Genomic DNA, 13,405 nt, shown 5'->3' with positions numbered 1-13,405 from the left:
GCAGATTAGTAGTTTCTGGAGCCAAGGATGTGAATAGGCATCACCTGCAAATGAGCATGAGGAAATATTTTTGGAGTGATGGAAGTGTTTTAAAATTGGGTTGGTGGTGATGGCTACTCAGCTACATGAATTTACTAAAACTTACTGAGCAGTACATATAATAGAAGAATTTTATGGTTATGTAAAGTACACATCAATAGAGATGTTTAAAAAGAAATTGCAGAATAATATGTAATGCTTGTAATATTAATCATCTTTAAAATAAATATAAAGGTAAGATTTTAACACCTGTATGAGCCCAGAGGAAATTGTTAAAGACACACATCATCCATTTGCCATGGGTTATCTCAAGGAATAGAAGAGGGGGGCATTACTTATTTTGTTTTTACAGCTTTAAACATACTTAACCACATAAACAACAGGTAGGCTGCTTTGGAAATTATTCCTAAAAATAACAGTGGAAACTAAAGATTAAAGCCAAAGGGCAATCAGAGACTCAGATCTAGCAAGCTGCACTAGACATTACACATAGTGTAAGAGTAATAGGATCAATTGAGGGGGAAAGTAGGCAGAAGTTAAAACTCACTTAGCAGTTTTTAGAGTCAGACAGAAATATGTGAGAAAAATCCAAATGAATGTGAGTTGAAGTGGGGCTGTTCTACTACTGCAAGAAAAGAAATAGCAGAAAGTTGTATTTCTACATTAAGTTGCAAAGCTTTCTCAACATCTTGAAAAATCAAAAGCTGATAGATTGCATGGTCAAACAAAAATAAATGTATGAAGTCAAAATGAAAGTAATGGGAAAGGAGGATTTTCTTTCTGGATGGTCATTCATTCATGTTTTCAGTATGTATTTACTGAGGACGCTGGTATGTGCCAGGCATAGTTCTGGGTGTAGAGGCTGTAACTGTATACAAAAGGAGACAAAATCCCTGTGCACATGAAACTTACCTCCATACGGAGAAAGACAATATACAAAACGAAGATACATAAGTGTGTGTCTATATGCATGTATCATAAATTTATACACATATATATAGAACTTGGAAAAAATTTAAAGCAGGGTAATAAGAGAGTAGTACGAAGGGGGAAAACAGATGCTACCACTCTTAAATGGGTGGTCAGGAAAAACCCACACTAATAAGGTGATATTGTGCAGAGACCACCTGAGATGCAAGTAGAGCGAGCAATGTGGATAACTAAGAGAAAATCAAAGTCCCTGTGCTAGAAGTGTGATTGGCATCTTCCAGAACAGCAAAGAGACCTGCGTGGCCTCCTTACATTAATAGATACTTGAAAACCTAAACAGTTCAATGGGTGGGGTATTGTGCAAGGATAGAAAAATGACACAAGATAAGTAGATTGAGACAAATTGACTCTAATGTAGGATAGAGGAACCAACAATAAAAACAATGACATCATATAAAAGGGGGAAAGAAAAGAAAGGAAGGACTCCAAAATAAAAATGTTAATAATGGTTATCATTAGATAGTGCAGTTATAGATAATTTTGGCTCGCTTATCCTTTTGTTTTCTACTTTTCCTAAACTTACCATGTATTACTTTAAAATATTTTAATAAGAAATGAAGTGTCTTAGTTACTTTTCTCCCATTGCTGAAACAAAATACCTGACACCCAATGTTAAAGGGGAAAGGTTTATTTAGCTCACAGTTTGGAGAGGTTTCAGTCCATAATCAGCTGGCTCCAAGGCAGAGAGGCGCATGGCAGAGGTACGTCACAGGAGAGAAACATGGTGCCCACCATGGCACCCACAAAAAGGGGTCTTAGCAGCTTTTTCCCCTGCCCCTTTTATCTCATCCAGACTATTGGGATTAGGGCGGTCCCAAACCAATCAGGCCACTGATTTAGTATCACACGCCCTTGACCCCAGCATGGCACCATGAATCAATAACTCAGTCTAGATCCAGCCACCCCTGAAAAAGACTGCATGAGGCTTTGGGGGGACATTTAAACACAAGCCACAACATGAGACAATAAATTTGTTGGTTAAACTGATTCAAGAAAAAGCTTGAATTTTTTTTTTCCATTTTGCTTTGTTTTGTTTGAAACAGTTTAAGTTGCTGAGTTGTCCAGACTGGGTTTATACTTGCAATCTTTCTGCCTTAGGCACCACCAGTACTGGGATTACAGGCATGAGCCACTATGTCCAACTGATATTTCATTTTATAAAATCACAGTTTAAAAATATATGGTAAATACTATAAAATAAAGAAAATATATGTGAAAATTACTTTCCAAACTTTCATGTATCAAAGTAGACATATTAACGTATATTTAATAGTCAACCTTATGTACATTTTAAAAGCCAAACCACTTTTTAAGTGTGACTGACTACATAATTAACTTATCCAAATGACTGTGTTACAAAAGTGTAACATTCATTACCTGCTGAGTTTATCCAAATATATAAGGAACTCTTTAAAATCATTAAGCAAGAGTTTGACATAAATAAGGAAATACAAATGCCTAAATTGCAGAAAATATTCAATTCAAACCTTATTAATAACTGAAGAAATAAATATTAGAATAAACTGTCATTTTATCTATGAGATTAATAAGAATTTATTTTTTTAAATGTTAAAAATTGGCAATGGTGGGGTAATATATACTGTAGGAGTATAAATTAATACAATCTCATTACAAAGAAGTGTGGCAGTATTTAAGCAGAGCCTTAAAAAATGTTTATATCTTTTGACAAGATAATTCCACTTCTAGGAATCTAATAATAAAATAATAATCAAATTCTAATTGTTTACATTCATATAGCACTTACTATATGCCAGGCACTACTGTATCTAATGTATTAATGGGTAATGATGTTAGGAAGTTGGAGTTATATATGTATATTAATAATCCTTACAACAAAGCTCAGGTAAATAAGTATATTCCTTAAGTAGTAAGTGATAAAAGAAAGCAGGATTCAAACCCAGGCAGTCTGACTCCACGTTCTATATGCCTAACCACTCCACATTGCTTCTTTATAGAATAAGCATATGTACAAAGACATTCACCTCAGCATCATTAACAAGAATTTCTATCAGAGCCCAATATTCTAAAATATGGGAAATGATTAAGAAAAAGATAATATAAGCTTCTTTATAAAAATGATATGTTTTAATTATAGTTTTTTATTATTTAGGCTATTCTAGTCTAAAAATATTACTCTTAAGAAAATGAAAACAAAAGTAAAATGAAATACTTTTAAAAATATTTATATTGTAATTCATCTAGTTTAAAGCACTGCTGATTTTAAGAGTAATATACATCAGTATTTTCTGTGTTATAAAGAAGGGAAAAGTCCCAATTTCAGAGATACTAAAATGATGAGACATTGTAAATTTAGTTGAAAGTTCAAGGACTTACTGTATTTCTTTCTGAACATGATTTTTCATCTGAGTTTCCAAATACGAAGTGATAATTCCATGGTTTACCCTTTCCAGCCTGGATTTTGGCATATCTCCTCCCCATGTGGCCCCTCGTTGATACCTGTGAAGATTAATCCTGTCAACTTGGTTAGATTGAGAGATGCCTAAGAGATTAGCAAAGCACATTTCTGGTGGGTCTGAGAGGGTGGTTACAGAGATGATTGGCATGTGGATCACCCAACTGGGGAGGGAAGACTGCGCTGAACCAAGGTGGCATAGTCCAACTGGCTTGCAGATCTAAGGGGACAAAAGTGGAAGAAGGAAGCCAGTCAGAGCTTGCCAGCTCCAAGCTTCCGTGCGTCATTTGCTGCCTGCAGACATTAAACTCCAGCTTCTTCAGCCTTTGCTGGCTCTCCAGGGACTCTGGAGTCGACCAGTATCTCTCCAGGGAGGTTCCAGACCTTCATCCTCCAAGGAGGGCTTCATTCTTGGTGTCGGGCTTCTTAGACTAAACAGCTACTGGATTCTCTGGTCCTGAAGCGGACAGATGGCCATTGTGGAGCCTCTAATCCTGTAAACCAATCTAATAAATACTCTTGCACAATTACATCTATAGTCTACTGGTTCTGGCTCTCTAAAGAATACTGAGCAACACAATGTACAAGCCCAAATACATAAAGTCCTCATGCCCTTACCAAGAAGCTCTTTCTATTTCCTATGGAAGATAAATGATGAGTAGTCCTTACATATGCCGGAGCAAAAGCCCATCGCCCTGAATGAATATAAGGGAACTGTCTACTGCAGGAACTTGAAATTCTTAGACGCCATAAAATGTTAAAACGAAACAGGTTTAACAGGTGGGTTGGCTGACCATGGTTGAGTGGATATTATGCAGTAAAGACAGCTATTAGGAATGTAACAGAATGTTTGGGGGATTATATCGAGGGAAGTAGAAGCAGCGGGAAATAGAAGGAGCATTGTGAAGGGAGAGCGGGCACGGAGCCAAGGCTATGAAAACGCTGTGACAGGGGGAGGTAGGAGGAAGTGCATGATGGTAAGATCATTATGTGTGTCGTACAGTTGCCTTCAGTGGCGAAAGAGCCAAATAGCACGTGCTTCCCTAGCATGGCAGATTCTGATGATTTAGCTCGGGGCCCAGAGTAGAGCATGGGAGAGACCCGGGAGGAGAAATATTGTCATCAATGTCATCATTTTTCTATCTTCACTCCTTGTGAAAAACTGCAGTCAACCAAGAAAGGAGACTTTTGGGGTTCTTTTTTATTAACAAGGGGGAATAGTACAAAATTAGCTATGTTTATTATTTTATAACAATAAAACTATTGCATTGCTATAATTCATTAACAAGTCACTGGTATGACCAGGTCTTCTGGCCTAATCAAAATGAAAGCTATCCTTCTGTTATACAGCTCAAGTATAGACATCTCTACAGGTTCACAAAATCACTTATCCAAACGTCCTGGGGCCAGGTATGTGCATATGTACTACACGGTGCCTCTAGGAGAATCTGAGTCAGACAAAGACAGACTGTAAATAGCCTCACACTGGTCAGGCCAGATTTTGTAGTTAAATGACCACAGGATAGGTCAGGATTTGAGAATTGTGGATAATGCATTGTGGATCTGGTTTAAGCCCTAATTTTTACCACTTAATTTTCAATACAAGAGTCTCACATGTCTGTATTCATCCTAATTAATAGCTATCATCCCTAATACTCTTTTTGAGCACTACTTATGGAACACCCATCATTTTGGGCATCATTCTAGACACTGAGTGACAAGTCATATACAAAGTCCCTCCCTTCAGAGAGTTGACACTGACTCCTTTTGGACAATGAGGAAAGTCATAAAGAAATGTAGGTGATGAAAGAATTCAGTGTTTGATTCCTAAGCCTAGTCGTGGCTCTAAACCAGATGAATGTTACCACCTAATGTGAAATGCCAGGCCAGAGACCACATTGAATATCACAGCTATTTACATTTTGTGATATTAACATCATATAAGAATGTCATAAGAAAGCTGTCTCTGAATTAGAGTATACAACACACATGTCATCATACTACCCTTTCCCTCCCTAAAACTGCTTACTAAACTGCCACATCTGCAACCTCAGACTGGAAGAGCCATCAGCATTGCATGTCCAGCCTGGAGAGCTACAGGCCCCTGTGCAGCGCAGATGTCCTCCAGGACAGCTGCAGTGCGGGCGCATCCAGTGAAGCCCTGAGAGCAAGGCCATAGGAAATGGGCACCAGGTGGTCAGAAGACCAGACTTCAAGTCAAAGGAGATTATTCAACTTTTAAAATACTACATGTACCTGAAAATACTGTCAGGTACAGGTTTCTGTCTGTATTCGCTTTTCTGTACCAAGGCTACCCAATATGCCACATTCACTGACCACATGGGGCCACTGAGCACTTGAAGTGTGGCCAGGAACTGATAAGTTGTCAGTATCAAATACAAACCAGACTTCTGAGACTATAGGAAAAAAAGATGTAAAATGTCTCATATGTTTACATGTTGAAATAGCATTTTGGATATATTGAATTAAAATTAAAATGGATTTATCATTTTTTTAATTACTAGAAATTTTTAAATTCCACGAGACTGTTTCTATTAGAACTGTTCTATACCTTTATTAATGTTTTGTCTGTTTGAACTAAGTTTCTGCTATAAGTGAATTAAGGATTCCAAAGTTTTAAATTTTTGTTTTAATTGTTTTTGCTTAATGTCACCATAGTGGTACTTTACATTTTCAATATATTCACAGGATTGTTTATTCCTTTTAGTATATTTGCTTTAAATTGTACTTTAATGTTAATGTAACTATTTTCTACATTTTTATTAGGATTTGGTTTTAGTTTTTTATTTTTGAGATGGAGTCTATGTTGCTCAGACTGCTCTTGAATTCCTAGGATTAAGGGATCCTCCTGCCTCATCCTCCTGAGGGCTGGGATTATAGGCATATGCCATTGTGCATACTTCTCGCAATATCTAGTTAATAGAAGTTGGGTTTCCCCCAATCTAAACCCAAGTTCACATTTATTGTGATTATGGATGTATTTAGATGTAATTCTATCTTTTGTATTTTTAACCACCTTTCCTTTTTTCCTTATTCGCTTCTTTCATTAGATGGATATATTTTTAGTTTTTTCCTAAAAACTAAAACTCTAAATTTCTGGATTGTATGTCTTCTTTAATGATGACTCTTGCATTTTTATGTAATACTTTTTACATTACCTTTATATTATTTGGCAAATTTTCAAGAAAGTCAAGTTTTCCAGTCTTCCTGTTCTCCTGACCATGAAAATCTCTTGGCGTGTTATATTCACTTACCTTGCATGTTATATTCACTTACTATCTTGCCATTCTTTGCTATTGTATCAGCTATGTAAGGCTATAATAAAGCTGCATAACAAAGAACTACACACACATGTGGCTTGTCCAATACACATTGAGCTGACAGCCTGCAGAGTCCAGGTGATCTGGGCAAGACTTGCTTAAGGTTCTGTGGCCAGCTGGCTAGGTGGCTGAACTGATTTTGCTTGGGAGCTGGTTGGCTCAGCTTTGCCTTACATACCTCTCACATTCCTCCAGAAAGTTGGCCTGAGCACATTTCTAGGGTGATGTGGAGGCACACCAGTGGAAGAGCTGCTGAAGTACTTACCAAGCTTCAGTAGGCGTTGCATCAGCGAACATCCCATTGGCCAGAGCAAGTCACATGGCCAAAGGCAGACTCCAGGTTATAGAAAATCAACCATGCATCCTCAGCTAAGGAACTTTAAAATCACAAGACAAAGGGGCATGGACCTAGAGCGGTGAAAAACTGAAGCCACTAAAGCAATCACCTTACAGTCTGCCTTTTCTTTGCATCCAAAAATAGATTTCTATCAGTAATTCCATTAAACCAATTTTTATGTTTTTTCATCCAACACCTTTCTGGATTGTTGTCTTTTTAAAGTACATCTTCCATGAATTATAAATTCTTGTGGTGTTTGTAAGCCTGAAATCATTTTCATTTTGCACTTCAGAATTGTATTTAGGTAAGTCTAACATTTAACCTTATTTTCCCTCAAGCCTTTTATTACAGAGAATTGTCTGAATTTCACTTATTTACAAGTAATGTGCATTTTCTTTCAAGTATGTTTTATAGATTTCTTTCCCCTGAATGCCAATATAATGTTTGGATGCCAACTGCCCTCATTTTTATTTGCCCTGATTGGACTGCAATGAATTTACAATCTGCGTATTTATAGACTGAGTTGTAAGGAACTGTCAACTATTATTTATCTTTATTGCACATCCTTCCATTTTTTTCCTGGAGGTTTCACACTAAAACTCTACATTCATTTTCATCTCTTAATGCTCCTTCACGTATACATTTTAAAATGTTTTGTGATATTTGTGATGGGACAATTTCATAGAATCATCTAATTCACAAATTTCCACTTTAACTGTGTCCAATCTATTACTTATGCCAGTTGAGCAAGTTCTAATTACCAGATTTAACTTATTTCAAAAATTTTTTTTTTGGTACCAGGGATCAAACTCGGGTCCTTGCGCTTGTGCAGCAGGTGGCGAAACCACTGAGCTGAATCCCCGGCCCTCTAAATGGTTTTATAATGTACCTGTTACTTCATTTTGTTTTTTTGTTTTCGTATGTATTTGAACATCCATATGAATGATCTTATCCTTATATTTTAATCTCATTTTCTATAAAATTAATTTTACATTGTGTGAGTGCATATTCTGCTGTCTGGTGACGTATTTTGAAAATTTGGACCATAGGCTTAAAGGTTTTGTGTTCTCATTTTTCTCATTCCCACTTTTTCTTTCTGTCCTTCCATTTGTTCCTCTGGATCCTAAAATGAATGAAGAACTAAATCTTTGAGAACCATTTATGTGATGATTTTAGGAATTATTATGTACCCATTTACTAAGCTTCAGAACAGCTTGGCTGAATTCTAGTCCAAGAGCTAGATAGATACATCTTCTACCACCATTATGCTCAGCTTCCTCTAAACAAAGCCCTTAGATAATTATCAACAAGCAGCAAGGTTTTATTTTTTAAAATCTTCCAAGAAAGGAGACAATTAAGAGTCACATTTTAGCCTCTTCCTTAAAGTAGACTTGGTTTCAGTATCTGACCTGTGTATTTTGTCTCTAGTACTCCATAGGAGCCAATTTCATAAGTGCCACCACCAGCTTATAAACTTGAAACACGAGGGCCATGGCTTCTGCTTTACTCACTAGTTTACATTTCTATGCCATTTTTGGTCTGTAGAGATGCTTAGCTTATGTCAGCCTTATTTCCAGTTTGACCCTTTTTTATATTTTCTTGTTAGTAGTAGTAGTAGCAGCAGCAGCAATAACTATTGTTTGGAAAGGGTACCTCAACTCATGAAATGCCTTAATGAAAAAGTCTACATGAAAAGTTCAAAACCACACACACATACTCGACAAACCAACCATCCATGTATTTTCTAGTAAGTGACTGAACCTTATTCCACTTCTAAAGAAATTGTCAAAATGTGAAATGCACATTTTATTGATACTAATTAAATACAAATTTATTATCTTTTAATAGACTATTGTAAATTATAGTTCAAAGCCACTTAATCACTGGAACATTCAGGTAGATTTTATTTCACTGAACCAAAGAGTTAAGTGCCACTGATTTGCTGCTTGGAATTCAATTTTTTTTTTAAATCCAGTTACAACTTATTAAAACTCGAAATGCTTTTTGGGGGGTGTGGATGACTTTCTGAATAGCCCGAGAGTCGTGAATAAAAGAAAACATTGCTGTGTTTATTTAGAGAGTATTACCCCTTGGAGCCAGCGTTTGCACTAATGCATTTTACATTAGCTTGCCGCATCAGGAAATCCTGACTTTTTGGTGCCAAGGGGGTAATTAATATCAGTTCATGTTTTCAAAATGGTTGTGTTTATGTGGGAATCAAGACTGAGAACTAACATGTAGAGCTTGAAGTATGAAAGCTTGCTGTGAAGTGAGATCTTGGGAAAGAAAGGAATACTGAAATTAATGAACAGGAAACAGGATTTCTTTGGGTAGAACGATATTGGTACTATAAAGCAAGCCACAGCCGCACCTCCTCGCTCTTAAATTACTAAGCATTAACAGACATAATCCCCTAGCACAGCCATACTGATAGAAAAGGCGGTATCAGAACCCTAAAAAGTTACCTAAATTAGTATATGAAAAATAACATTATTCAAAAGTATCCTTCTGTTGCTAATATAGTTACATTTGTAGACATAAGTTATTTAAATTTGACCCAGGATGAATAATTACAGCCACTATAGGTAAAAATTGAAAATATTTTTAATACATGTTTTTCTCAAGGAAAAGTTGGCACAAAATCTAGATCCAAAGTATACGTATCAACAATGAAAGCCAGAAAATTAAGAAAACATTAAGAAATGTTTAGAAAAAGATCTAAAGACCAAGCTAAAGGGACAGAAACCAAAATAAAGATTTTTATGAAAGATTTTGAGCTCCTACTTATACAATCTTCTATAAAATAAGTAAAGAGAAAACATGCTATTTAAAAATTTTTAACTTGATGCCAAAAAATTATAATTAGTAAATTTTATCAATACTTTTAAATTAATAAAATCTATTATTAAATGAGGCATTCTAATTCAAATGATGGAAAGTTTGGAATTATCTTGAAAGAAAATATTAAAGAACTTTTTAAATTGCATTAGTCAAGAATATAAACTGAATGACTGTAAACTATACACATAATACACTAAAATATGATCACTATAGCATATATCACAGGGTAGTATGAACTAGCCATCTACATGACCCTATTCTAGAGGTATAGGCTTTGCTGCTACAATAAACTGCTTGATAAGATAGAAGTGTTATTTCTCCCATGTCAAAGTCCAAGCTGATATGAAGAAGAGTAGCTTCAGAAGCTCATTTGGGGATTTCTGATTCTACTTGCACTGCCATTCTTTAGAGTATTTTTTAAATCTCTAAGACCAAAGCTCCCCAACAATAGGCCCTGTCCCAGGCTCACAGGAAACAGAAAAAACACTTTTAAGAATGGGATCTAGAGGCTGAGCACATCACTTCAGCTTATATCCTACTGGCCTGAAATTAAGTCAAGTGACTATACACAAAGCTATAAAGCAGCATTTTAAACATCTCTAAGTAAGCAGTCACCCAAAACATGGGGTTATTTTTAAACAAACAAAAAAAATTAGTATTCCCTAACAGAGGTAAGAAACAATGAAAAGATTTCAGAATATTCAGGATTTCTCACTTATCTATTTTAACATTACTCTTTTGTTTTGGTACTGGGAATCAAACTCGGGACCTTGTGCTTGAGAGGCAGGCAAGACAACCACTGAACTAAATCCCCGGCCCTAACATTACTTTTTAAATGTAATTATTATGAAACCTCTCAGGATATTACCACAATTAAAGATTACAGGGCCTGGGATTTAGCTCAGTGGTTCCTCCGCCTGCCTCACAAGCGCAAGGTCCCAAGTTCAATCCCCAGTACTAAAAAAAAAAAAAAAAAAAGATTACAACCTAAATGTAAATGCCACTCACACATTTAAGTTTTTAAGCTATGAATCTCTACCAGGAAAATGATAAAATATAAAAATACATACACATTTATCCATATATGTACATGTATGTAATACACATTTACACATTTTTATTAATGCATATGTGTGAAAAGCACTTCCCCTTTTGTTCTCAGAAGTTTCCCGATTGAACAGTAAATTACATGGTCACTCTTTTCACAGGTCATTATTGAACTAATGAAAATTATATTACTTTATTTATGAAACAGATTTGTAAGCAGTAAAACAAGATTTTTCTATTGATTTCTTAATTTTTTTCTTAGTAACCCAGTAGCAATAGTTTTGGGTGCTATAAAGATAATTAGCAGGGCACCAAAAATTGAAGAGCTTCTAAATTTCAAACAAAAATGTCTAAGATGTTCTAGTCATTCTATATAAAACTACATTTTAATAATTCTCTTACTACTAAGAAGTTAGTCATTGTTTATACCTTTGCAGATAACTCAACAAATTTAAAAAACCACTTTGCTGGGAGTGGAGGAGACAACTCAGAATTTTATGGCAATCAAGTTAAATAATTATACTTAAATAAATTTAACTAGTCTTTGAAATGGAACAAACAAAACATGCCTTAACTATAATTTTTTAAATAAATAGAATAAAATGTCATCTCAAATCACTGGAAGAAAAATGGTTTATTCATTAACTGATGTTCCAACAACTGGTTATCCATGTAGGAAAAAAATTAATCCCCCAAGTCATATCATGTACAGTAAGTTTCAGAAAAATGCAAGCAAATACGAGGAATATTTTTATAAATTTGCAAGTTAGGAGACTGCAAGTCACAAATTTTTTACTATATGAAAATCTGGGCTGGAGACTTAGCTCAGTGGTTCCACCGCCTGCCTCGCAAGGGCAAGGTCCCGAGTTCGATCCCCAGTACCCAAAAACAAAAAAAGAAAGAAAATCTAAGAACTTTAATACAGTGAAAGACATCACAACCAAAGTTTAAGAAGTAATGAACACGAATAACACCAGCAACACGGAGAAGAGACAGAGGACTAGCATGCACACAGAGCCATGTACACTTATGGATGTGCGTGTGTGCCTGTCTTCTCACTACAGCCATCACCACAAAGAATCAGACAAAGGACACTAAAAGTGTTTCAGAGCAAAAAAATAAACTATCATTAAGCATTTGAAATGACGTTCAACTTACAAATAAAACAAATAACATCCTAAAAAAATCTGCTAGAATTGCAAATATTAATAAATATAATAAATTGGTGTTGGTCACTAATACTTATTTAGGGCATACTTTTCTTAGGGTGACCTACGAGGTCAACCTACTTTTTATTTATTTATTTTTTTTGGTACCAGAGATCGAACTCGGGTCCTTGCACTTGCATAGCAGGCGGCAAAAACCACTGAGCTAAATCCCCAGCCCTGAACCCTACTTTTTAAATGTCTTTTACTTTTTAAATGTCCATAGCCTTACACCTGGCATATTAAAAATGTACTACATAGAACACTCAGCACACACACAAAAAAACTTCTGCCACATAATTTGTGAAAACTTTTGTTTTGCAATAATAAAAAGTTAGAGGCAACGCAGGAACAGGGAGCCTTCAAGGTATTTGTTGGTTAACAGTTTAAAATATAATTCTTTTTTTCTTAAGAAAAAAAAACAAAACAAAACCCAAACAATATATGTTGACTTATGTGCATAAAATCAATTTGGGAGAAATGTACCAAATCTTTAATAACTCTTTCCTTTAGGGTATGAAATTATACAAAATGTTCATTTTTTATGGAATGTATTTGTTAATCTTTCTTTAACATGACTGACTTTTTTAAAATGAAAGAAAGGCCATGGGTGTATACATAAGGATTCTGAAATCATTTCTACCTCAGTGCTAACAATGAAAAGACAAAATTTCAAGAGCAGTGAAAGTCCTTAAGGTCCAAGGAGGTTTTTGGTTTTTTGTTTTGTTTCTTTTTTAAGTACTTATCTTTTAGAGATCCTTACTGAAATATTTAGGGATTAAATAAAAGGGTTTGCCTCAATGTGTGAGATGGTGTATAGATAACAGAAAACTATCACTTGCTAAGTTAATAAACTGAATTACTGGAATACGGGACCTCATGGTGCCCTTCTCTTCATTTTGATGCATGTTTCAAAATTCCATTAAAAAAATTAAAACCAAAACAAATGTCATGTGAATAAAGCCACAGAATAATACTAACGTGATTTCAAACAACTACCCTAAGCACACTTAAGTATTTTGAAATATTTATCAATAATCACCCCAATATTTTTATTAGTAATGTTTTACTTCTGGAATTTTATGAAATCGAATGATATTTATTCATTATAATACATTTTGACAGGAAAATTTTAGTCTCAGAATATAGACAGTCTGTATGGAAATGTCAA

This window comes from Heterocephalus glaber, unplaced genomic scaffold (assembly GCF_053883595.1).
Source record: "Heterocephalus glaber isolate CG9 unplaced genomic scaffold, H.glaber_assembly_v1.0 deba00000331, whole genome shotgun sequence".
NCBI lineage: Eukaryota > Metazoa > Chordata > Mammalia > Rodentia > Bathyergidae > Heterocephalus > Heterocephalus glaber.
Note: the sequence above shows the minus strand (reverse complement) of the source record.